A 27,598-nucleotide genomic window follows, 5' to 3' on the forward strand; every position below is an offset into this window, starting at 1 on the left:
TCCATCAATACCTAGTTTGTTGAGAGTTTTTAGCATGAACAGCTGTTGAATTTTGTTGAAGGCCTTTTCTGCATCTATTGAGATAATCATGTGGTTTTTTTCTTTGCTTCTGTTTATGTGGTGGATTACGTTTATCAATTTGCATATGGTGAACCAGCCTTGCATCCCAGGGATGAAGCCAACTTGATCTTGGTGGATACACTTTTTGATGTGCTGCTGGATTTGGTTTGCCAGTATTTTATTGAGGATTTTCGCATCAATATTCATCAGGGATATTGGTCTAAAATTCTCTCTTTTTGTTGTGTCTCTGCCAGGCTTTAGTATCAGGATGATGCTGGCCTCATTAAATAGTTAGGGAGGATTCCCTCTTTTTCTATTGATTGGAATAATTTCAGAAGGAATGGTACCAGCTCCTCCTCGTACCTCTGGTAGAATTCTGCTATGAATCTGTCTGGTCCTGGACTTTTTTTGGTTGGTAAGCTATTAATTATTGCCTCAATTTCAGAGCCTGTTATTGGTCTATTCAGGGATTCAACTTCTTCCTGGTTTAGTCTTGGGAGGGTGTATGTGTCCAGGAATTTATCCTTTTATTCTAGATTTCCTAGTTTATTTGCACAGAGATGTTTATAGTATTCTCTTATAGTAGTTTGTATTTCTGTGGGATAGGTGGTGATATCCCCTTTATCATTTTGTATTGCATCTATTTGATTCTTCCCTCTTTTCTTCTTTATTAGTCTTGCTAGCAGTCTATCAATTTTGTTTTCCATCCTTTCAAAAAACCAGCTCCTAGATTCATTAATTTTTTTAAGGGTTTTTTGTGTCTCTATTTCCTTCAGTTCTGCTCTGATCTTAGTTATTTCTATTTTTTTGCCTTCTGCTAGCTTTTGAATGTGTTTGTTCTTGCTTCGCTAGCTCTTTATTTTATTTTATTTTATTTTATTTTATTTTATTTTATTTATTTTATTTTTTGGGAAGGAGCCTCGCTCTGTCACCCAGGCTGGAGTACAGTGGCACAATCTCAGCTCACTGCAAGCTTCGCCTCCTGGGTTCATGCCATTCTCCTGCCTCAGCCTCCCGAGTAGCTGGAACTGCAGGTGCCCGCCACCATGCCCGGCTAGTTTTTTGTATTTTTAGTAGAGACGGGGTTTCATCATGTTGGCCAGGATGGTCTCAATCTCCTGACCTCATGATCCACCTGCCTCAGCATTCCAAAGTGATGGGATTACAGGTGTGAACCACCATGCCCGGCCTTCTCTTGTTCTTTTAATTGTGATGTTAGGGTGTTGATTTTAGATCTTTCCTGCTTTCTCTTGTAGGCATTTAGTGCTATAAATTTCCCTCTACACACTGCTTTGTATGTGTCCCAGAGATTCTGGTATGTTGTGTCTTTGTTCTCATTGGTTTCAAAGAACATCTTTATTTCTGCCCTTATTTCATTATTTACCCAGTATTCATTCGGGAGCAGGTTGTTCAGTTTCCATGTAGTTGTGCAGTTTTGAGTGAGTTTCTTAATCCTGAGTTCTAATTTGATTGCACTGTTGTCTGAGAGACAGTGTGTTGTGGTTTCTGTTCTTTTACATTTGCTGAGGAGTGCTTTACTTCCAACTATGTGGTCAATTTTGGAGTAAGTGTGACGTGGTGCTGAGAAGAATGTATATTCTGTTGATTTGGTGTAGAGAGTTCTGTAGATGTCTATTAGGTCTGCTTGTTGCAGAGCTGAGTTCAAGTCCTGGATATCTTTGTTAACCTTCTGTCTCGTTGATCTGTCTAATATTGACAGTGGGGTGTTAAAGTCTCCCATTATTATTGCGTGGGAGTCTAAGTCTGTTTGTAGGTCTCTAAGGACTTGCTTTATGAATCTGGATGCTCCTGTATTGGGTGCACATATATTTACAATAGTTAGCTCTTCTTGTTGAATTGATCCCTTTACCATTATGTAATGGCCTTCTTTGTCTCTTTTGATCTTTGTTGATTTAAAGTCTGTTTTATCAGAGACTAGGATTGCAACCCCTGCTTTTGTTTTTGTTTTTGCTTTCCATTTGCTTGGAAGATCTTCCTGCATCCCTTTATTTTGAGCCTATGTGTGTCTCTGCATAAGAGATGGGTCTCCTGAATACAGCACACTGATGGGTCTTGACTCTTTATCCAATTTGCCAGTCTGTGTCTTTTAATTGGGGCATTTTAGCCCATTTACCTTTAAGGTTAATATTGTTATGTATGAATTTGATCCTGTCATTATGATGTTAGCTGGTTGTTTTGCCCATTTGTCAGTGCAGTTTCTTCCTTGCATCAATAGTATTTACAATTTGTCATGCTTTTACAGGGGCTGGTACCGCTCATTCCTTTCCATGTTTAGCGCTTCCTTCAGGAGCTCTTGTAAGGCAGGCCTGGTGGTGACAAAATCTCTCAGCATTTGCTTGTCTGTAAAAGGCTTTCATTTCTCCCTCACTTATGAAGCTTAGTTTGGCTGGATATGAAATTCTGGGTTGAAAATTATTTTCTTTAAGAATGTTGAATATTGGCCCCCACTCTCTTTGGCTTGTAGAGTTTCTGCCGAGAGATCCACTGTTAGTCTGATGGGCTTCCCTTTGTGGGTAACCGACCTTTCTCTCTGGCTGCCCTTAACATTTTTTCCTTCATTTCAACCTGGTGAATCTAATGATTATGTGTCTTGAGGCTGCTCTTCTTGAGGAGTATCTTTGTGGTATTCTCTGTATTTCCTGAATTTGAATGTTGGCCTGCCTTGCTAGGTTGGGAAGTTCTCCTGGATAATATCCTGAAGAGTTTTCCAGCTTGGTTTTCCATTTTCCATTTTCCAGTTTTCCATTTTCCCCGTCACTTTCAGGTACACCAATCAAAGGTAGATTTGGTATTTTCATATAGTCCCATATTTCTTGGAGGCTTTGTCTTTTTCCTTTAACTCTTTTTTCTCTAAACTTCTCTTCTTGCTACATTTCATTAATTTGATCTTCACTCACTGATACTCTTTCTTCCACTTGATCAAATCGGCTACTGAAGCCTGTGCATGCATCACGTAGTTCTTGTGCCATGGTTTTCAGCTCCATGAGGTCATTTAAGGTCTTCTCTACACTGTCTATTCTAGTTAGCTATTCGTGTCATCTTTTTTCAAGGTTTTTTGCTTCTTTGCAATGGGTTCAAACATCCTCCTTTAGCTTCGAGAATTTTGTTATTACTGACCTTCTGAAGCCTACTTCTGTCAACTCGTCAAAGTCATTCTCCATCTAGCTTTGTTCCATTGCTGGCGAGGAGCTGTGATCCTTTGGAGGAGAAGGGGCACTCTGGTTTTTATAATTTTCAGCTTTTCTTCTCTGGTTTCTCCCCATCTTTGTGGCTTTATCTACCTTTGTTCTTTGATGCTGGTGACCTACACATGGGGTTTTGGTGTGGATTTGTCCTTTTCGTTGATATTGATGCTATTCCTTTCTGTTTGTTAGTTTTCCTTCTAACAGTCAGGTCCTTCAACTGCAGGTCTGTTGGAGTTTGCTGGAGGTCCACTCCAGATGCTGTTTGCCTAAGTATCACCAGCGGAGGCTGCAGAACAGCAAAAATTGCAGAACAGCAATATTTCTGCAGGGGCACCCAGCTGTATGAGGTGTCAGTCAGCCCCTACTGGGAGATGTCTCCCAGTTAGGCTACACAGGAGTCAGGCACCCACTTGAGGAGGCAGTCTGTCCATTCTCAGAGCTCAAACACCATGCTGCGAGAACCACTGCTCTCTTCAGAGCTGGTCAGACAGGGACGTTTAAGTCTGCAGAAGTTTCTGCTGCCTTTTATTCAGCTATGCCCTGCCCCCAGAAGTGGACTCTACAGAGGCAGGCCAGCCTTGTTGAGCTGTGGTGGGCTCCACCCAGTTCGAACTTCATGGCCACTTTGTTTACCTACTCAAGCCTCAGCAATGGTGGATGCCCCTTCCCCCAGCCAGGCTGCCACCTGGCAATTCAATCTCGGACTGCTGTGCTAGCAGTAAGCAATGCTCCACGGGCGTGGGACCTGCTGAGCCAGGTGCGGGATATAATCTCCTGGTGTGCCATTTGCTAAGACCTTTGGAAAAGCACAGTGTTTGGGTGGCAGTGTCCCGATTTTCCCAGTACAGTCTGTCACGTCTTCCCTTGGCTAGGAAAGGGAAATCCTCTGACCCTTTGCTTTTCCCAGGTGAGGCAATGCCCCACCCTACTTTGGCTCACCCTCCGTGGGCTGCAGCCACTGTTCAACCAGTCCCAATGAGATGAACCAGGTACCTCAGTTGGAAATGCAGAAATCACCCATCTTCTGCATTGATCATGCTCGGAACTGCAGACTGGAGCTGTTCGTATTCAGCCATCTTGCAGGATCTACCTGTGGGTCAGTTGTAATAGGGAAGTCTGTAGATCTTGTGAAAGACATTCATAAATCATGAGGTGGTAGGGGAGTATACTTATATTTATTTTATAGAGATACAACGTATGTGCAGTCAGGCACACAAATCTGAAGTGTACAGCTTGATGAAGTTTTTACATATGTTCACAACCCTGTAATCAATCACCACCCAGTCAAGATGCAGGCCTTGTCCAACCCCCAAGAAGGCATCTTGTGTGCCTAGTCAACACCTCCCAAAAGAGAGCCACTATTCTGATGCCCATCAATATAGAATGGTTTTGTGTGTTCTTGAATTTTATACAATTTGTACTCTCTCTCTCTGTAAAGTCACATTTTAAAATATTGTACTTAATTCTTAGTACTTAATTACTTAACAATGCTTACTTAATACTAAATAATTATTAATACTGATTCCCTCAGACACAAACCTTTCATTATTTCTTTAGCATCCATGTCAAAATCTGAATGCATTATTATTTTATTTGCTATAAAATTTATAAATATATTCATAATATTTTAATCCATATGTCATCATTCTTATCCATGATGAAAATTTCCACTTGAATATTTTCTGATAGAGCAGAAGTATAAACGGACACTAATTTTAGACCTTTTCTTCTGAAATGGAAGAACCAAATTGAAATGTTTTCCTTGGTGAAACAACCAGGCATAATTTCCACTTCAGGTCAAACTAGATATACTGTATAGTAATAAACTTTTTTAAAAAATGCTTTTAAGTCCTGCTATTTAATGTTAAAGAATATAAATGTTTAAACGTATTATAAATTTAACTTGCAAGTAAATTACTGCCAAATTTGGGTACATCTCAGGCTCCACCAGAACCACTCTCTTATAGAAAAATAGACAATGTTTGTTGAAAAGTTCTACTGAAAGAGAAATGATGCAAAAATTACAAGCAACATCATGTGATAAAATTCAATTCATGCTGTAGGTTGCTCAGCAAAACTTTTAGAGCAGATTTTCTGGAATGACTTACCACTAATAATGATAAGTTTAATAGTCACAGTAATCATAATCTTGGCTTGTCCATAGGTAACGCAGGAGCTGTAATGCTGGAAACTTATGTTACACTGGGTATCTACCTTTTCCAGCTCAAGGAATTTCATTACATTTGCCACTTAGGGCAAGCAACATAGGTGAAGATGCTCTTAAATTTGGAGAAATCATTATTTCAGATAACTACAAAAGGCTGAGGCAGCTGAGGAGGGACAGGTCTTAGAAGTAGACCCGTCCATAATGGGGAGCTGGGGCTCCAGCACTGGTGAGACAGACCCAGACAGGGCTGGAAGACATCTGATTCAGCATCAGAACATGATGTCAAGGGGTTATGGGGAAGTTTAAAATCTTATTAAGACAAAAAAAATCAAAATTTAAAGCTCTTAAAAATTGAGCTGTATCATACAATAGTGGCACCCTAAATCTGAGGAAATATAGAATTTACAAATATTTTTATTTTGCCCTGGCCTTTATTATAAAATTCTAGTTTAATTGTTCCAGCCAGGCCTTAGCAGTGCCACATAAGTTCACATCTGAGGCAGGATAACTCACTCAGCACCCCCAGTCCCAGGCCTACACAATGGAGTAGGGGTAAATGATAAGGCTATGATGAACCTCCATGGGCTTCTCCCTTTGTAGAGAAGCTCTTTCATGGAAGGAACTTTACCCTCGACTCCTTATCTTCAAGAAGACCACAATCTAGCAAAAGCAAGATGCCGTCTGAGTACTGGTTCATAACAAGTCAACATAGGGTCAAGCGAAAGGTCTGAAAGTATGAAATATATGGATATAGAGAAATATGTATTTGCCAAATGCTGTATTTACTTATCTTGTTTGTCAGGGGTTCCCAACCCCCAGGCCACAGACCCGTAACAGTCCATGACCTGTTAGGAACTGGGTCACAGAGCAGGAGGTGAGTGGCGGACAAGCAAGCAAAGCTTCATCTACATTTACAGCCACTACCCATCATTCACATTACTGCCTGAGCTCCACCTCCCATCAGGTGAGCATTGGCATTAGATTCTCATAGGAGCATGAACCCTAGTGTGAATTCCACATGCAAGGGATCTGGGTTGCATACTCCTTATGAGAATCTAATGCCTGAATATCTGTCACTGTGTCCCATCACCCACAGATGGGACCATCTAGTTAGAGGAAAACAAGTTCAGGGCTCCCACTGATTCTACATTATGGTGAGTTGTATAACTATTTTATCATATATTACAATGTAATAATAATAGAAGTAAAGTGCACAATAAATGTAATGCACTTGGATCATCCCAAAACCATCCCCCACCCATCCATCTGTGGAAAAGTTGTCTTCCACGAAACCAGTCCCTGGTACCACAAAGGGTGGGGCCTGCTGTTGTTCATTGTCCAGTTTCCCACTAGAATATAAGTCCTATAAGGTCAGTTTATTCATCTGCTATGTTCCCATGACCTGCACATAATAGGTATTCAATAAATGTTTGCCAAATGAAGATAAAATAAAATAAAAGGTCATGGGAAAAGGCCAAACTTCATCTCAAGAGGACACCAGACCAGAAAGGTAGATGGCACTGAGAGAATATAAACACAGTAATATGGCAATCGCTTCTGCCTCAGGTCAATCCAAAGAATAACTGAGAAAGCCAAGCAGGCAAGCAACTATCATTAGGAGAGTGTTTCCAAGGCTGAGTCAGGGACAGACAAGCAATAGAGAAAAATTAACAAAGCTGAAAGTTGCCTTTGAAAAGCTCAACACAACTGACATACCTATACCATTAGCTAGGCTGATCATGAAAAACAAATGAGAACACAAATTATCAATATCTGAAATAAGAAATAGATTATCATTTCAGACCCAACATTCATTAAAATAATGAAAAATATGAACACCTTTATGCTAACAAATTTGACAACCTAGTTGAAATGGATGAATTCCCCCAAAAATGCAACTCGCCAAAACTGACAAAGATGAAAAAGAAAATCTGTATAGCCCTATAACTATGATGCAAGTCAAGGACAGGCTAAAAGTCCAAGAATCAGGGAAAGGCAGAGCTTGTGCCACAAGTGACTAGGGGGGCAGGCAAGTCTCAGGTCTCAGGCATAGAAAGAAAACAGACTTTGAGGCATCACGTAGGCACTGTGTGTCCCAGAGCAGGAGTCCCATCGGCAAAAAGACTGGGCACAAAGTTAGAGTCAGATTCTTGGGCTTGAGCTGCAATCTGAAAGATAAGGCAGGAGCTTCTTAAATACTCAATTTCTAAGTGCTTAACTGTGTTTTTTGAAAGAGTATCTAGACTGAGCCTACTAGGAGGTGCAGGAAGTGGCAAGCAGTCTTAGTTAAGGGGCTAGCACACTGTCTAGGCTGGGACAACTGGAGAGTTCTACTTAACTTCTAGTGAAAATAACTTAGGAGATGGAACAGGGCACTGAATTTATGTAACAACTTTTTATCCATTAATTTTTATTATTTTTAATTTATCATTTATTTACTGTTATGAATTTGCCTGCTAAACTTTTTATTATTTATTTATCCTTCTAGTTTCTCTGGCCCAAGTTCCAGAGCCCTCCTTGACTCTGCTCTTTCCCTCATGCCACATGCTTTCTGTCAGAAAATCCTGGAGTTGCTTAGTCATGATCACATGAATCTGATATCTTACCCCCACCACTTTCCAGTTGAAGACCACATTATTTTTTTCCTGGATTACTGCTATAGATTCCTAAGAAGTGTCCTTGTTTTTAAATTTCCAAAAATTTTGTCTGAGAAATCAGAGTGGTCACTTGAAAATGTAAGTGAATTCATGTCACTCCTCTGCTTAAATCTCAATGCTTTCCTTCCCCTTCAAAAGAATCTCAAATCCTTACCCCATAAGGCCCAAGGTGATCTGGCCCCATAGACCCCTCTGACCTCCTCTCATACTGCTCCCCCTGCTCACTCCACTCCGGCCACACAGGCCTCTGTTTCACTCTGCGAATATGCCTAGCACATGATAATGATCACCTCAGGGTCATTGCATTTGTGTGCCTTCTTCCTGGGATGCTTGCCACCCAGAAGGATGCATGTTTACCTTCTTCATCTGTTAAGATCTACCCTCAAATGTCCCATTCTCAGTGAAGCTTCAGTGAACAGCCTGTATTCCCAGTGCCTACAACCAATATGCATGCAATAGGTGTTCAGTAACTATTTTCCAAGGAATGACTGGAATGAATGAATACCTAAGACCACAAAAAGAAGGAAACTGGTGACACCTGGGTCCCCGGAAAACCAGAAAGGTGGGCCAGGTGCAGTGGTTCATGGCTGTAATCCCAGCACTTTGGGAGGCTGAGGTGGTAGGACTGCTTGAGCTCAGGAGTTCAAGACCAGCCTGGGCAACATAGTGAGACCCCATCTTTACTAAAAATTAAAAAAAAAAAAAATAGCTGGGCATGGCAGTGCACTTTGGTAGTCCTGGCTACTCAGAGGCAGATGCAGAAGGATAGCTTGAGTCCAGGAGTTTGAGGCTGCAATAAGCTATGATCACAACACTGCACTCCAGCCTGGGCAACAGAGCAAGACTCTGTCTCAACAAAGAAAAATAAACAAAAAAAAGACAAATAAAAAGACAGAAGGGTGTTTTATTAGGTTCACCGGGTATTTTTAAAAATTTGAAGTCATTGACAACTTTTTCTGCAATTTTTGGATAGTGGTAAAATACACATAACATAAAATGTACTATCATACTTATTTTTAAGTGTGCAATTCAGTGGCATTAAGTACATTCATATTGTGGTGCAACCAACACCACATCCATCCCTAGAAGTCTTTTCATCTTGCAAAACTAGAACTCTATACCTGTTAATAACTCACCATTCCCTCCTTCCACCAGCCCCTAGTAAACACCATCTTTTCTGTTCCTATTAACTACCCTAAGTACCTCATATAAGTAAAGTAAAATCATATAGTATCTGTCTTTTTGTGATGGGTATATTTCACTTAGCATAATATCCTCAAGGTTCATCTATGTTGTAGCATATATCAGAATTTTCTTATTTTTTAAGGCCATGTAATATTCCACTGTATGTACACATATTCCACATTTTGCTTATCCATTTATCCATTGATGGACACTTGGGTTGCTTCTATATTTTGACTGTTGTGAAAAATTCTATTGTGAATATGGGAGTGAAAATATTTCTTCAAGACCCTGACTTCAATTGTTTTTGCTGGCTCATATGGTAATATTATTTTTAATTTTTTGAGGAACTCCTATACTGTTTTCCACAAGGGCTGTACCATTTTACATTCCCACAAGCAATGCACAAGAATTCCAATTTCTCTACATCCTTGCCAATACTTGTTATTCCCTCTGTCTTTTTTAGAGTGTCCATTCTAATTGGTGTGAGGTGATATCTCATCGTACTTTTGATTTGCATTTCCTTCATGATTAGTAATGTTGAGCAACTTTTTATGTGCATTTTTATATCTTCTTTGGAGAAATGTCTGTTCAAGTTCATTGTCCATTTTTGAATCAGGTTGTTTGTTTTTCTTGTTAAATTGTAGACATTATTTACATAGTCTGGATATTAATCCCTTATCAGACATACGATTTGCAAATATTTTCTCTTATTCTTTAGGTTGCCTTTTTTTTTTACCATATTCATAGTGTCTTTTGATGCACAAAATTTTTCATTTCCATGAAGGTCAAATTGTCTATTTTTTTCTTTTGTTGCCTGTGCCTTTAGTGTCATATCCAAGAAATCATTGCCAAATCCAATGTTGTGACACTTTTCCTTTATGTTTTCTTCTAAAAGCTTTATAGTTTTAGGTCTTACATTTAGGTCATGAATTCATTTTGAGTTAATTTTTGTATGCAATGCAGGGTAAGGATCCAACTTCATTCTTTTCCATCTGGATATCCAGTTTTCCTAGCACTATTTGTTGAAAAGACTTTCTTTTCCCCACTAAATGGTCTCGACACCCTTGTCAAAAATCACTTGACCACATACGTGAGGGTTTATGTGTGAGCTTTTTATTATTTTCCATTGTCTATATATCTGTCTTTATACCAGTACCAGATTGTTCTGGTTACTGTTGCTTTGTAGTAAATTTTGAAATCAGGAAATGTTGTGAGTCCACCAGCTTTGTTCTTCCTTTTTGAGATTGTTTTGGCTATCAGGGTTCCTTGAGGTAACACAAATTTTAGGACAGATTTTTCTATAGCTACAAAAAAAAATTAAGATTTTGGTAGAGATTGCATTAAATGTGTAGATCAATTTAGGTGGTATTGACATCTTAACAATATTAAGTCTTCAATTCTATGAACACGGGGTATTTTTCCATTTATTTATATGTTCATTTATTTATTTCAACAATCTTTTGTGTAAGTCTCTCACCTCACTGGTTATGTTAATTCTTAAGTATTTTGTTCTAATTGATATTATTATAAATTGAATTGATTTCTTAATTTCCTTTCCTAATTGTTAATTGTCAGTGTATAGAAATGTCTTCTATATGTTGACTTTGTATCTTGATATTTTTGCTGAATTTATTTATTAGTTCTAAAAGGTTTTTTGTGGAATCTTAGTGTTTTTAACACAAAAAAATCTGCAAACAGAAATAACTTTACTTCTTCCTTTTTAATTTTGATGCCTTTAGTTCTGTTTCTTTCCTAATTGCTCTGGCTTGGACTTCCAGTACAATGTTGAATAGAAGCAGTGAAAACAGATATCCTGGTCTTATTTTATCAATTTTAGAGGAAAAGCTTTGAACCTTTCACAATTGAGTATGATGTTCATAGTAGGTTGTTCATATATAGCTTTTATTATGTTGAGGTAATGTGATTTTATTTCTAATTTGTTGAGTGTTTTTATGATGAAAAGATATTGAATTTTGTCAAATGCTTTTTCTTCATCAATTGAAATGATCATGTCATTTTTATCCTTTATACTGTGAATGTGATATATTACATTGAACCATTTTCATATGTTGAACCATCCTTGTGTTGCAGAAGTAAGTCCCATTTGGTCATAGAGAATAATCTTTTTAAAATACTGTTGGATGTAATTTGCTAGTATTTTCTTGAGAGTTTTCACATCAATGTTTATAAGGAATATTGGTCTTTTTTGTAATGTCTTTGTCTGGCTTTAGTATTAAGGTAATGGCTTTATAGAATAAGTTAGGAAGCATTCATTCCTCTTCAATTTTTTCGAAAATTTTTGGGATGATTGGCATTAATTTGTATTTTAATGTTTGGTAGAATTCACCAGTAAAGCCATGGAGCCCAGGGCTTCTCTGTATCAGATTTTCTCACTAGTTATAGGTTTATTCAAATTTTTTATTTTCTTTGTTTTTCGGTGTTGATACTCTGTGTATTTCTGGAAATTGTCCATTTCACTTCAGTTATCCAATTTGTTGGTGTACAATTGCTTATATTACTTTCTTATAATCCTTTTTGTTTCTACAAAATTGGTAGTAATATTCCCACTTTCATTTCTAATTTTAATAATTTGAGTCTTCTTTCTTTTTTTCCGTCTAGCAAAAAGTTTGTCATCCATGTTGATTTTCTCAAATAACCAAATTTCTGTTTTATTTGTATTTTCTAATATTATTCCATTCTCTCTTTTGTTTATTTCTCCTCTAATCTCTTATTTACTTTCATCGGCTCTCTTTGGATTTAGTTTGCTCTGCTTTTTTCCAGTTCCTTTAGTTGTAAAGTTAGGTTGTTTGATATATTTCTTGTTTTATAATGTAAACTTTTATAACAATATATTTTCTCCATAGCACAGCATTCAGTATATCACATATATCTTGATATGTTGGGTTTTCACTTTTATTCATCTCTAAGTATTTTCTAATCTCCTTTGTGATTTATTCTTTGATCCAATGGTTGTTTAAGACTGTGCTATTTAATTTCCACAAATTTGTGTGTTTGTTGCTGATGTCCAACTTCTGTTGCTGATGCCCAACTTTATCCCATTGTGATATAAAAAGATACTTGGTCTGACATTTATCTTTTTTAAATCCATTGAGACCTGCTTTGTGGCCTAACATGCGGTTTGTCCTGGAAAATTTTCTATGTTCACTCGGGAAAAGTGTGTATTCTGCAGTTTTGGAATTGTGTTCTGCATATGTATGTTAAATCTAGTTGGTTGATTGTGTTGTTCATGTCTTTTTTTAATTGATCTTCTGTCTGGCTGTTCTATCTATTATGGAGAATGGGGTATTGAAGTCTCTATTATTGTAGAATTATCTATTCCTTCAATTATGTCAATTTTTCCTTTATATATTTTGATGATCCATCATTAGATGCCTAAATTTTTATAACTGTTATACCTTCTTGCTGTATTAAACTTTTTGTTAATATGTAATGTTCTTCCTTATCTCATGTAATCTTTTTTGATTTAAAGTCTATTTTGTCTAATATCAGTATGCTACCTCTGCTATCTTTTGGTTACTATTTGCTTTTTAATTCTTCCACTTTTAACCTATTTGTGTCTTTGGATCTAAGGTAGTCTCTTAAGGACAACATATAGTTGAATCATGATTTTCTTTAACCATTCTACCAATTTCCCAATCTCTGTCTTTTTATTAGAGAGTTTAATCCATTTACATTTAAACATTTACATTTAAAATAATTACTGATAAGGAGGCAATTACTTCTGTCATTTGGCTATTTGTTTTCTATATGCCTTTTTGTCCCTCATTTCCTGCTTTACTGTCTTCTTTTGTGTTTAGTTGTTTTTTGCAGTGAAATGTTTACATTTGTTTCTTAGTTTCTTTTGTGGATATTCTTTAGCTATTTTCTTTGTGATTGCCATTGAGGATAATATTTAACATTCTTAAGACATAATGCTGTAATTTGAATTATACCAGATTAACTTTAATAACACACAAAAACTCTGCTCCATCTCCAGCTCCAACCCCTACCCCTTCAGCTGTTGTTACCACAAAATTACATCTTTATATGTTGTGTGTCCGGATATATTAACTAACAATTTTTAATGCATTAGTCTCTTAAATTATGCAGAAGACAAAACGCAGAGTTATGAACCAAAGTAGCAATAATCTTAGCTTTTAGTCTAATAATTTCTAATATACTAGTCTTTTAAATTATATAGAAAACAAAAAATGAAGTTACATATCATTGTTACAGCAATATTAGCTTTTATAATTGCCTATTTATCTACTTTTACTGAGATTTTTATTTCTTCCTGTGGCTTCAAGTTACTGTCTCCTTTTCATTTTAACCTGAAGGATTCCACTGGACATCTCTTGCAAGACAGGTCTGGGGATAATTCCCTCAGCTTCTGTTTATCTATGAGAGTCTTAATTTCTCCCTTACTTTTGAAGTACAGTTTTGCCAGATACAGGATTCTTGGCTGAAGAAGAATCTTGAAGATGGGCTTTCTGAGTCTGTGCCTGTCCCTGAGCATGAACGATGACTTTCTCATTTCCCCAATATATATGGTTGCTTTTGAATGTCCTAGTCTTTGATATCTGGCTCTCAAAGGAGAAGAAATAGAAAATTGAAGGGGGTAACAAAGGTGCCAGCTTTGTAAATACCGTGGAACTCAGTTCATCCAGAGGTAGACGGTCTTGCAATAATGTGGGAAGGTGCAACAACAATAATGGCTTTCTCATTGTCAGCACCCCTGTGATCAGAAGCGGCCATCAGCAGTCAGAGTACAAATCCCTGATATTTGGAGGGCAGGATCCTTTTGCCCACTCTGCCTCCAACAAGCTGTGTGCACACTTCTGCAGGAACACATGCATGCCACCTGCTCAAGAGAGGAGGGTCCAGAGGTAAAGGATAGGTAGCAGCTACTGTGCTAGGAGCTGAAAATGATCAAAATTAAACAATTTACCATCCAAGCCTTCCCCTAGAAGTTGCAAATCTTCAATAGACTCCAGAATCCCAAAATAATCATGGCAGACAGATATTGCCAATGCTGTTATTGTCTAGATGGGGAGAGGGACTTCTGGTATTTCCTACTCTATCATCTTCTCAGAATTCCTCTGACAACTTTTAAAACTCAAGAGAGGGCTGGGCACAGTGGTACACATATGTAATCCTAGTGCTTTCGGAGGCCAAGGTGGGAGGATCCCTTGTGGTCAGGAGTTCAAGACCAGCATGGGCAACATAGAGCTATCCCATCTCTACAAAAAAAAATTAAAATTTTACCTAGGTGTATGGTGGTGCATGCCTGCCATCCCAGCAACAAAGAAGACTGAAGTGGGAGGATAACTTGAGCCCAGGAGTTGGAGGCTGCAGTCAGCTATGATGAGGTCACTGCCCTCCAGCCTGAGTGACATAGTGAGACTTTATTTCAAGAAAGAAAAAAAAAAACCCAAGAGAATTTTTACTTCTCTTAAAAATGAGAAGATTTGGCAATACAGAGAGTATATTGTCACAGAGCAGCCGTAACTGTAGTTGAGTATGACTAGTTACAAGAAGCCACTGAGCCTTCTGTTTCACCATATTGCCTTACACATGGCCCATTTAACTACTTTATATTGCCTGCTGGACCTTGTAAGTAATCAACAAGGAAAGCAGCATATCTGCCTCCCTTATTGATTATAAATTTTCTATGAAGAGGGTAAATCAATATTTACTAAATAATCCTGCCACAGGCAGAATTCTAAGATGGCCTTCAAGATTAAAGCCTCCGATGTTCACACATGCCCTCCCTGTTATTCAGCAAACACCAATCTAGGTGCCGCTGTGAAGGAATTTTGCAAATGTAGTTAAGGTCCCAAATCAATTGATTTTAAGATAGGGAGATTATCCTCTAAGAGCCTGACCTAATCAAATGAGCCCTTTAAAGGGATTGGGCTTTTCTTGGTAGAAGATATTTGAAGTTTGAAAGGGCTACAATGTGAGGGAGATTGTGGTTAGCTTAAAAATAGAGGCGCCATGGTTAGCTTAAAAATAGAGGCGTCCATGTGGTGAGAAACGTGGTTGATATCTGAGAACCGACTAATTCCCTGGCTGACAGCCAGCTAGGAGCTAGGGTCCTCCGTCCTGTAACTGCAAGGAATTGAATTCAGCCAACACCTGAATGAGCTTGGAAGAAGATTCTTCTCAGAGTCCCCAGAGAGAAACAAAACCTGCCATCCTCTTGACTTCAGACTTGTGAGAACCTAAGCAGAGAACCCAGCCACCCCATACCTGGATGTCTGACCTACAAAACTGTGAGCTAATATATGGAAATTGTTTTGAGCCTCTATGTTTATAGTAGTGTGTTATGCAGCAACAGAAGACTAAACAAGTCTTTTATTTTTCATCAAGGATAAATGGTTAAAATAAAAAACTTGTTCATGTTTCTCTCTTACATCATCTTTTTTCCTAAACAAGTGAAAAAGCCACTGATTTTAAAAATCCAGTGTCTAGACTGGGCGCAATGGCTCATGCCTGTAATCCCAGCACTTTGGGAGGCCGAGGCAGGAGGATCACTTGAGTCCAGGAGTTTGAGACAAGCCTGAGCAACATGGTGAAACCCCATCTCTAAACAAACACAAAAATTAATCAGGCATGGGGGCACATGCCTGTGATCCCAGCTACTTGGGAAACTGCGGTGGGAGGATTGCTTGAGCCCGGGAGGCAGAGGTTGCTGGATCACACCACTCCACTCCAGCCTGGGTGACAGAGTGAGACCCTATCTCAAAAAAAAAAAAAAAAAAAAAATCTAGTGTTAATTGAGTTTAGCTTTATATACACACCTCACCATGAAGTTCCCTTTTTGTTTAAAAGAGTCCTTTGGTCTTTGGACGTATATGGTGATATTGTGCCATTTTTAACATTATTTTCTAGGTTTATAATATAAAGTGAAGGATAACATCTGTATAAAACTAACTGATACCAACTAGAGTAGGGTAAAGAAATATTTAAAATGGCCAGCTGACAGGAATGTTCTATTTCTATAAAATCTTCCCTCAGAAGACATGCCAGTTCAGCACAAGAATTGTATGGCGCCATATTTAAGTGCCTATATCTTTGTTTAAATGACACTGCAGTCTATCTGGAGAAGGATTTTAAAACAACAGCCTGCATTCTGTCTGATGCTCTCTGGATCCTGAAGTAGAGAGCTCCATGACTCATTCTTTTATGGTGAGGAGCATAGAAAACAGAAGAGAAGTGGTCTGGCCTCACATGCATGTGCTTTGAAGAACTTTTCACCCAGAAGGCTGCTGGAGTAGGGATGACAGCTCCAACATGAGTCAGCTGCCCACTTCCAGATGACAGCTCTTAGTACACATTTCTGCCAGCTGCTGATTGGTAAGTAGTTTTCAGCTACCTTGAAAGGCATCTAACCCCCATGGTCTAAGAAATCTGTGCTGGGTTTTCCTAGAAAATATATGTCATGCAGATGGGCAGCAATACTGAAAATATTGAAAATGGTTCCCATACATCCGGAGCTGCTTTTGAAAGCTGAGTCTCAGTTCTGTGCTGTGAAATTAGGCAGCACAATAAACCAACATGGGTGGTGAATTCAATATAATACCTATTGATATTTATGGGATCATAAGGAAATGTCCTAAATAAATAAATGTCTCTTTCATTTCTGAAAGAAAGAGAAGAAATGAAACAAACGGGAGTGGAAGTTCAAGAAGGGGAAGAAAAGGTAGGGAGCCCCAGTCACTCCCAGCTCTCTTCTGGGACCTCTCCTGGGCTAGCTTAGGGTCCCCTGTGGCTCTGTGCCTTCCGCCAGTCTGTGCTCCCTGACCTCGGCACTCGTTACACTTCATTTTCAATGTTTGTCAAATTGCCTGTTCAACCCAACATGCTGTAAATTGTATGAGAACAAGAAACTTGGTTTGCTTGGGTTTTCTTAGGACCGGGAGGAAAGTATCTTGGGTTCCCTGAAAAGTAGACCTTGGGACAAGGAAATGAGGGTGAGGAGTTTGTATGGGAGGTGATCCCAGGAGGAGGGGGAGAAGAAAGGCGAAGAGAGACAGGGAAGGAAAGGCAGCCCAGTCAGGATGAGTGAGAGACCAGGTTATGAGTGTGGGCAGCTGGAGTGCTGTACCCTGGGAGCCAGCGCAGACATGCCACAGTCATCCCACTGGGGAATGAGGAGGCCGGGGTACTTATCCTCCAACCCTATCCTATCATTAGCGGAAGGCTCCTCCTGCAGGACATGGCTCCCAAGCATGCAGCCTGCCCTGCACAGCCAGAGAGGAAGCCCTAGAGCAGAGGGTGGAGGATGCTCTCCCCCGGGACACTGTCCGAGTGTGCAGAAGGGATGAGTGCTGGGGGAGTGCGGACTGGTACCAACAGCCTTGGCAGACATTTGTTAAGGGAATAAATGACTGAATGAGTAAAGCCACCAATTTTACTCCAATTTCCTTTTCAGGTTATGATCTGTTATGTGCATTGCTTTGATTTTTTCATCTTCTTAACTGAGAGATCTCATAAGGAACATAAAGTGCCCAGTCTTAGATGCAAGCTCACTGGCTTCTGTCCATGCAAACACCTGCATATCCCCACCCAGATCAAAATAGCAAACTTTTTCATCACCTGCTTAGGTTCCTATCTTGCCTTTGCTAGTCAATGCCAACTTCCACCCAGAAATAACCACATTTTGAGGTCTATCACCATAGATTAGTGTTGCCTGTTCCTGAACTTTCTATGGAGGGAGGGCTTTGTACAGTACATCCTTATTCGTGTCTGAATTCTGTTCCTCAACATAATCCATACATCCATGCTGTTGCAAGTACCGGTTGGTTTTGGTCTTTTTTAATTACTGTGCTATGTTCAGCCAATTCACTTTTGCAGTCAAAACAATGAATGAGTGAACTGCTGTGTTGCATCCAACCCTGCCTTCTGGTAATGCCATGGGGCACAGCACCAGCTCCTGGAAGTTCTGCCGTGAAAAATTCTCATTTTTCCCCACCCAGTGGCCTGGTGTTTGGGGAATTATACCATCTTCCTGCCCATAGGCGGCTTTATCTTTCTCACAGCCATGAATCAGACCATGTTTTACATGACCTGTCCAAAGTGGTTTGAGCACTGGGAAAGATGGGCTAAATTTTAAACCCAGATCTACCACTAACTAGTCAGGAACCGCTACACGAGTCCTGTTAGGTCTTTGGTGTTCAATCTCCTCATCCGTAAACAAAGGCATTGGGCTGAGGCTTTCTGTGGTCCCTGCTGCCCTGTCCAACATCATCGTTCCCATGTACTTTCACAAGCAAATGGTGCAGCTCACTTATAGAAACACCAGCTCCTACCCTTCAATCCAATTCAGCAGGTTTGCTTTGGATAAACAGCAGTACTCACCTCACACAGCAAAATTCTACAGACTGCATCAAGGTGAGAGCTTGCAATGGGAAGAAGCTGGGGTCTGGGATCTGGCCTGGCAGCCTCAACGCTTTTGAAGCAGGAAAGAGAAACAGAGGCTCCATCCCCTAGGGAGGGGCTTGTAAACAACAGCAAATAAGGGGCAGAAGCAGGCTTTTTGACATGTTAGATGGAGGGAACAGGATTTTTACTTATGAGTTGAATGGGGATGAATATCTGAGCTCTGTCTTTCCTTGAGCATAAACCTGCATATGTATTTTCACTAGAAAGCGAGCATTTCACTAGAAAGCGAGCATTTGCTTCTGCAGTTAATGCAATGAGTGACCCTTCCCCCGCCCTCTCCACCCCATCCATTTTCACCTTAGTGTGCTCCAGCTCACTTCCCTGGTAGTTCAGCTACCCAGATAGACACTCCCACTCAATCCTCCTCCAGGGGGATCCTCAATCCTCCTCTAGGGGATAATTCCGTGGTTATGTGTTTTATACCATTTCCCAAGGTCTCCCTGAGGAATGAGCGCTAGTCACTCCCAACTTGGTGACAAGCATGCAGCCTGTACAGGCTGCCTTCCCCTCTCTGCCTGCCACACTCCTCCCAAATATACTTTTTCCTCCCAAACCCTCATCTCAGGGTCAGTTTCTGAGGGAACCCAGACCAAGGCAATCTCTTTCCCTATTAATAAAGTGCAAATCAGAGAAGTAAGAAACACCGTAGTGCTTCCAATGGCTATGATTTAACTATGAAAAGAAGAAAGTTGTGAACAAAGAGTTTTTGGAATTTGTTTTATAAAAGAAAATCTTACTTTTATTCTAGAGAGCTTTCTCATCTAGATAAGTAGGTGGGAAGACATCCCTATAAAAGGCAGGTTTCCACCAACTATTATTTGTAGGAAGAACTGACCGAGAGGTGTCCTCATTATCCCTGCCTTCAAATCCACAGATGTCTAGTTGGCTTCTGAGAGTTGAGCTTCTGTCCTGAACCCTGCAGCGCTCTGGGTGCCTATGGTCAGTGACATGGGGTGTGAGGGAGGCATCGTGACAGAAGCATTACTCTCAGATTCCACTTCTTCTAAGTCCGTTTACACTCATGCTTCTTTGCAGATTCTTCCAGGTTAACAGGTGGAAAATCTGCCTTTGTTATCGAAGCTACTGAGAACTGCTGGGGACAGAGGTGGGGGTTGAGAACAGAGAGCCTGGGTTCATAAGCAAGGGCTGGGAGAGCACCATGAACCCGTCCAATCCTCACCATCTTTATATACTCCAGATATTTCAGACCTCAGCTCTGTAGCTGTTTTTATGAGGGGAGAAACACCACACTAGGGGGAAGAGGTGCTAGAACAATTGACAACCAGACTAAAATTCAAAGAGTTGTGGGCAAAGAGAAAATGTAACTTGGGTGCCCCACCCTCCGAGCCTCTGCCAATTAGTTGAAGCTCATCTCACTAACCAATGGGATCCTTATTGGCAGAGTGCTGAAGGGATTGCTCTGCATTGCAGGAAACTGAAAGCCAACCCTGGGCTCCCTGAGCCTGCTGCAAAAACCACGTGTGCCCAATGGTGATCATCTGGTCTCAGTCACTTCATGTTTTATTGTTTCCTTATGATGATTATTCAATTCATTGTACTTGAAAATATTAATGTTTTCTATTCTGTATGTATATTTTAATTCTTGGCTTTCATCTCTATAGTTGGGTTTGTTTTAAAAGTGCAGTTTAAAAAACTGAATCCACCAAAAATTCACCAGATCTCTTAAATGTGGTCCCCACTACATTTTTGAAGTTGTGACTTTAAAGCTGAGAAATCTTTTCCAGGGAATGCAAGTTCATCTTGAAAGGGAACAAGGTGAGCCTCCACATGGCGATCCTCCAGGCAGGGAGTGTGTGGGGCTGAGCCTGGGTTCAGGCGGCAGCACCCCCATCTCCTCTTCAGAAACAAGCTGCTCCTGGTTAATTCCTTACACCTAGAGAGGGCTTCACAGTATGCAAAGTGAGCGTCAGCTCATTTCTATTTAGACAATCGCTGCAACATGGGCACGGATCAGGACAGATTATGTTGTCAGCACTTGACCAGGGAGGACACTAAGGTTAAGAGGAGTTAGGTGACTTGCTTGAGGTCACATAGCAGAAAAAAGGGAGAAGGCACATAACCAAGCCTTGAATCCAGAGCATCACCAGAGAATTTTGGTGATCTCTCCATTACTACCAGGCTCTTGCCTTGAGGAATATTAGTCCAGGGGAGTATGTGTACTAAGGATCTAAATCACTAGACAGAATATGCATATAAGGGTACACATCTGCTGGACGGACTTCTGCTTCCTCCACCATCTCCTCAACTTAATCTCTGTTATGGCCAGTTATGAAAATTTCTTTAGTGCTAAAGAGTAGCCCCCTTTTATCAAATGGGAAGTCTCAATATAATCTGTGCCCAAAAATCAGTGGTACCCAAAGTGTATTCTGCAGACCAGCAGCATCGGTTATCTCCTGGGAAGTTGTTAGATATGCAAATTCTTGGATTTCACTCCAGTGCTACTAACCAGAATCCCTGGGGTGACATCCAGCTATCTGTGTCTTAGCCAGCCCTCCAAGTGACCCTGATGTTTACTAAAGTTGAAATTGTACTTTGCATTTAGGAGATGTTTATACACTTTCAAAGACACAAATCCTTGGCTGAGTGGGCTATTTACAGTCTGACATAAGCTTCCCAGACAACAAGGGCTAAGATAGCTCCATGCTGAAATTCACACATTGGACTAACATGGATTGAATAAAAGGGCAAAAATAGTATCAGGAATAATGAAAATCATAGAGCTTAAAATCATCACTGGAATACTTGGGCTTCTTAATAGAAATTACAGGGGGAAAGAACTTCTGAAAAGCATATAGAAACTTACAGGAAGAGAACCCTGAATTCTGGGGAAACATCTAGGAGGACTGAGATTTTAAACAGCATGCAAACTAACCTTAATTCATCCTGAATAGGGCCATCAGCCTCCTTACCACACCATCTGCACCCCTCCTTTTAGTCCAGTGGGGCCTCTCTACCTGTGCTCCCAGAGATCTTTCCTTTCTGCTAAAAATCTTTAGATAGATGTAAAGATTTTTATACCTTTATATCAAGGATATAGATATCAGCCACCACAGTGTGATAATATCCAATCTGTTCTTTCTTTTAAGACTCCATGTTTCATTGTAAAAATTTGAGGTCAAATATTTAAGATAGAACTTTTAGAAGTGCATGCTTCTTGTTTTTTATGTTATTAATCTTAATTTTTATACCTCCGTATTTCTAATTATGCCAATTTCTTGGCTAAAGGACATCATCTTCTTGCTTGTTTTAGCACTGAGGCTGATTTTGGAAATATTTGAAACCTAATCAATAAGAGGGAATTTATCTGGCTATTCTGAAATGCACTATATTCCATTTTCTTGTTTTGCAGCACTTCTCAAAATCATCTAGAAATAAATCTTAGAATTGAAAGTCCTGTTCTTGGTTTGGCTTTATTACCATGAGTGGGGAAAAGAACATTTGAACTGCAAACTGACCCCAACATGGGTAGAAAAATTCTAATCATCCTTTAACTCTAGATCACTGGTCTTGTATTCACAAGAACTGGTGACCAGTTCTGACTCTGACACTTACTAGTTAATTCTTTGCACCTCGATGTTCTCATCTGGAAAAAGGAATAATATAGGATGTATATCTTACGGGGCTCTTGTGAAATTCAATTTTTTGAATAATACAATATATATGAAAGAGCTTTATAGACTGAAAAGTATTTATCTTATTTATTCTGGTGTTATTGTTGCATTATTATAAATTATTATTATTTCTTATTAATTATTATTATTATTTCTTCATCCAGGTAATCTCTCTGGAAGATATTTTTCTAGATATGGACTAGCATCTTTTATGAGATCTTGATTTGATGGCTGACCTCTGTGGTCTGTTCTTTGTCTAGGAGTCTCTGATTTTGACTGTTGTGGGAAATAGGCTATGCCTTTGGTGGCCCCCTGGTCCCCCAAGCACCCACCAATCCTGAACATGCAGCCTGATTCTGGCTGAAAGCCCAAGTGACCTTCTGCCTGAGGGCTTTCTCTGGCCATGGTGCTCTAGGGTAGATTGAATGTTCCAGGGGCTTACGCCTCCACGGGCACCCTCAATTGATGACAGATGGGAACTGGATAATAAATACCCCCATCTTCCTTGCCCCTCAATTGAGACTACTCTGCAGTATGTTGTGCCCAGCCTCCGTGTAACTGTGCTCCAAGTGCCCACAGTGATCACCTGCTCATTAAAGCACAGTGTGCTGTCTGCCTTCCCTGTTCCGCCCCACCCTCCACTCCCCTACCTGTGTATCTTGAGGCCACCTCTTGAATAAGCCACTTGCATTCAAATCCTTATCTTAAATCTGTTTCTGGGGAAACCTAAACTAAGACAGAGGCTTTTATTAGAGTTAAGGGCAACACTAAAGACAAGGAAGAGCCAAGGAGCAGCAAGCAAGCACAGGGAGGAGTAGACAGTTTTGGCAAAGTAGAAACATGTTGAAGAGTCCAAGTTCTGCAGGTTTTGCATTTAACGGGACATTCCTACTAGCAAGGGTGGCACTACGTAAGTGACAGAAATATTGGTCTTCAATTGCACAAGATAAATGTACAAGAGTGTTTACTGAACAACTATCTGTAATAGCAGAAAAATGGGAAATACATAAAATATTAATTTATATAAAAATATAAAATTATGACTCCTATATTCTATAGAATATTATGCTGTCATTAAAAGTAGTAGAGTATATTTTTATATACTGATAGAGAAAAATGTTCTTGATATATTGAGTCAAAAAAGGCAGAAAAATCTTACAGGATGGCCCAATTTTTTATTGTTATTAATTCATTTTTAGAGACAGAGACTCGCCACATTGCCCAGGCTGGTCTGAAACTCCAGGGCTCAAGTGATCCTCCCACCTCGGCCTCCCAAAGTGCTGGGATTACAGATGTAAGCCACCATGCCAGCCCCAATATTTATTTTAAATATGTCTATCTGTGTGTTTGTACCTGGATTTACATTGTTTTAACAAATGAAAATACACACACCACACTATTTTTTTTTTTTGAGACAGAAGGATGAGCTCAGCCCCCACCCGCTCTGACTCATGCACGTGTACTTCCTCACCATGGGATGCACACTTCCCCCACAGTATGAGGCAGCAAGGAAACTCTCACCAGATGCAGCCTCCAGAACCATGAGCCAAATAAATCTCTTTTCTCTATAAATTACCCCGTCTGTGGTATTCTGCTCTAGCAATACAAAATAGACCAAGACAGATGGATATTAGGAATAAAGCATAGAGACCAGGAGGCTATTATAACAGTCCAGACAAGAGGTACCAAGGTGTTGGGCAATGTAGCCCACAGTGAGGTCCTGTGGGGGGGCACCCCAGTGCAGAGCTTGTGCAGAGAGTGGACTCAGATCCCACAGGGTTTAGAGGTCAACCACCAGAGAGCAGGAAGGAGTCGGAGGTGTTACCACAACAGCCCTTAGAAGCCGGACAACTCCATGCCATCAGCAGAAGGAGGGAACCAGGCGGCAGTGTGGCAGGTTTTGTTCTGTTGTGTCTGATTTAACCATGGGGCTAAAATACATCCCATCCTGGTACAGCATGTATTTTGGATCATATTTCAAAGGAGCGCAGAAATTAAGTAGAGATTTTAATCTCTAAAAAAACACTCATGCCCTTTAGGTCAGACCAAAACTACATTTTTTTAAGTGCATGTAGACCCATTTCCTTTTTTCTGGAAAATTCCCTCTGTTACTCTCTCTTGCTGGTGCTTAACAAAAATTAACCAGTCGTACTTCCTCCACTGTCAGAACTTGTCACCTCCGAGAGAAAATAAAATATCCAAGCCCACAGAGCATCAGCGACTTGTCCTAAACATGATGGCGGAGAAGCAATGCCTTGTGTGACTTTTGAGGTAAGTTGTCACTGTTGTGTCTACTGTGTTGTACTATGACGGTCTGTGGGGTAGGAAGAGAGCAAGGAGGAGAGGCAGGAAGAAAGGGAATGAGGGCTCCTCGGCCCTCCCAGCACCTGCCAGTGAGGAAACTCTGCCAGCTGTGTGTGAACATGGGGAATCCCTTCCCTGTGGTGTAGGCACGCAGTGTGTGCAGTGTCACTTCCAGCTAATACGCATACAAAAATGATGAACAGCAAAGAAATGCGAGGATGGGATCTCATGACCTTGATTGTTTTAAGTTGAGTTATCTGGACAGGTTGAATGCTCTCCTGCACTGTCTCATGTACTGTGTGATGGTATGATTTTTCTTCTCATTCTACAAAGAAGAGACAACACCTGCTGAAAGGTGGAGTTCAAGAATGGATTGAAAGCCCTTGGGAAAGGCCACATTATGTCCGCCTGAAGCTTGTTTTTCTTGGGAGATGGTGAGAATGAAATTCTCTCAGAATTCTGGACCCTGAGGAAGGCTCAAGTGAGATATGAGCGGTAGCTCTGGTTCCAACAATAATGTGAGTTACTATATGTAAGAATGTAACAGACTTGAGTCTGAACAAGTGCTCTGTGTCTTAAATTATGTTAAATAAAACCCTATTTTTTCATGGGCTTAGTATTTCACTTCTCTTTTTCACATAGCCCAATAATAATAGAAATAAAATCAAAATTTTGATTAAGACCTTAGAATTTACGAAGTGCTTGCACATAACTTATTTAAGGAAAATAACCGGATATTTAAAGAAAATTGTTATGATTCCTTTTTAAGTTGCTATAATTCTTTAATTTTTAATGCTTAGCTTCTAATTTCTGTTTGCTACCTACAGAAATGTTTATGTGAGAGTTTCACTAAAATGAGGCACAACTAAACTAATTTAGTCCTCAGAATGTGATCACATAATCTCTGTTCACTTCCAATTTTTTTTTTTCAATGGAATCTCGCACTGTTGCCCAGGCTGGAGTGCCATGGTGCTATCTCAGCTCACTGCAAGCTCCACCTCTGGGGTTCACGCCAATCTCCTGCCTCAGCCTCCCGAGTAGCTGGGACTACAGGTGCCTGCCACCACGCCTGGCTATTTTTTTGTATTTTTAGTAGAGACGGAGTTTCACCGTGTTAGCCAGGATGGTCTCGATCTCCTGACCTTGTGATCCGCCCGCCTTGGCCTCCCAAAGTGCTGGGATTACAGGTGTGAGCCACCGCGCCCAGCCTCCAGATGTTTTAAAGCAGGATTATCATTACTAATTGATAATAGCATCACATGGTGAGGAAGCACATATGCATTAGACAGAGAGGGTGGGGGCTGAACTCATCCTTTTATCAGGAAGTTCCTCCTCCGATAACTAACCCTCATGTCCTAATCACCTCTTAAATATCCCACCTCTCAATACTGTTTAAGGGCATTAAAATATTAGATAAATTAGTCAAAAATGCTTGACATAAACTTTCTCATATCTTAATTCCAAAAGCTGAAAAACACTCAAACTAAAATCTAACACTCTTAGAAAATGAGTTAAGATATATAGGGAGGAAACTGTATGGTTTTCTACATAACAGCCAAAAAATTTCACACTATATGACAACACCATAAATAAAGTTAAGATGAACTACAAAACTAGAGAAATATTTACAATGCATGTAACAAAGATTTAATTGTCCTAATATACAAATAACTCTTAAGTTACTAAACGAAAAAGAACACCCAACAAAAGACATGGGCAAGAAACATAGACCTTTCACAAATAACCAGAAAGAGCCAATGAGCTTAGAGATATTTTCACTATAATGAAGCTACCAAGGAAATATAAAGAAAAATAACAGTGATACATATGGACCTGTCAGACTGGCAAAGGTAGATTCGATCAAGCATACCATTTGGAAGAAATAGGCACTTCTGTGCATTTTTATGAGGATGACAAATTGGTAAACTTTTGACCTGGTACACTTTTATCCAGCTGGCCTGTTTCTGGAAAGCTATATAACAAGATTCACATTTAGCGTTGCCAAAAGGGATGCTATGGTTTCTGCAAGTAAGAAAGAGAGAGAACCTGAAATTCCCTGGTGATTCTGTCCCCCAGCCCAGCCCCTTCACATAGTAGGCACATGTCAGGAGGGGGACAGGGGCCTGCTTCTCTCTTCTCTGGTCTCTTGTCATCTAGAGAGTCCTCAAATGAATAAAAGTATCTCACTGTATTGGGCTTGGCCATGTATTTAAAGGTAAATGTATTGTTCATTTTTCACACAGCACATGGCCCCTGCCAAAATGCAAGCCAGCTATTTCAACAAGTGCTTGTTTCAGGAAACAACTGTCTTATCCAATACAGGAGAAAAGACTGGCTACGCTGGACTAATTGGAGAGGCCACGTCTTTCTCCAAAGTGGCACCAAACTAATTTTGCATGGTGATATTGACTCCTTGAAAACTTTACTGTACAAATTTCCTTTCCTGAAACCCCCATGAAATGTGACTTCACTGAAAAAGAATGTCAACCATGGCGAGGGTTTATAGTACTGAAAATCCGGGAATAACATCTAGATCCAGCAGCAGACATTTGAAAAACACTGGGAACATTCATTCAGTGGAATACTCTACACCCGTTAGAATAGAAGACGCCAAGGATTGTATATTGTTATGAAGGCGTCGGATACATTGAGAGACAAAGGAGGCTACATAAGAGCACATAAAATGTGATTCACTTATGTAATGTTTATGGTGTTTTCAGAATAGATGAATATATGAAACTGAGCATGTTTATGTGTTTATGTGTGTATGCATAAGCATGAGATATAGCTAGAAGGATATTTACCACAGGATAACTGTGTTATCTGTGTGGTAGCATTTAAGATAAATTTTGCTTTTAGGTTTTCATTTTATCTTTTACTTTTTTGGTCATTTGAATTTTTCATAGCCAATATGTATATATTATAAATCAAAAATAAATA

The sequence above is a fragment of the Hylobates moloch genome, unplaced genomic scaffold (genome assembly GCF_009828535.3).
Source record: "Hylobates moloch isolate HMO894 unplaced genomic scaffold, HMol_V3 SCAFFOLD_21, whole genome shotgun sequence".
NCBI classification, from domain to species: domain Eukaryota; kingdom Metazoa; phylum Chordata; class Mammalia; order Primates; family Hylobatidae; genus Hylobates; species Hylobates moloch.